This window comes from Penaeus monodon, chromosome 33, assembly GCF_015228065.2.
Source record: "Penaeus monodon isolate SGIC_2016 chromosome 33, NSTDA_Pmon_1, whole genome shotgun sequence".
NCBI lineage: Eukaryota > Metazoa > Arthropoda > Malacostraca > Decapoda > Penaeidae > Penaeus > Penaeus monodon.
In genome coordinates, this window is record NC_051418.1 from 2,365,670 (window position 1) to 2,366,103 (window position 434).

At 46.3% G+C, this 434-nt stretch overlaps 1 protein-coding gene across 1 annotated transcript in view; it reads left to right on the forward strand.

Moving 5' to 3' along the window:
- The window catches only part of LOC119593930 (proteoglycan 4-like), a 51,002-nt gene that overhangs the window by 23,997 nt on the left and 26,571 nt on the right, over nucleotides 1-434 (forward strand). The gene's annotated exons all lie outside the window — the stretch shown is intronic.

The window sequence follows — 434 nt, forward strand, 5'->3', positions numbered from 1 at the left end:
TGGGGAAAAAGAGAACGAAAAAAAACGCCAATATTTCAGAATGTGGCAGGCAGGGGGATAGCGACGGACAGGGAAGCCGAGAAGGGAAAAAAGGGAGAGACTGCCTGACTGCATCCCCTATCCTTCCCCTCCGAAGCAACCGGATTGCTTCCCTCAGATCCAAAATTTCCTTTGTTTACCCTGGCAATGATGCGGTAACTCGGGGGCTGACCAACTAGTCTAGGTTCGCCGATTGAGGTGAAAACGCGTTAGCGCCTTTTATGCCCCTCACTAGCTACCTGAACCTCATTTTGTTGCGCCCCGTTCCTTTTCCCTTTCCTTTTCCCCCCCCCCTCTGCCCCTCCTCTTTTTTTTCTTAATTCGTTTTTATAATTTGCAGCAAATTCAGGATTTCTTAAATTTGCTGATAGCTTCTAGAATTAAAAAATTTTAAA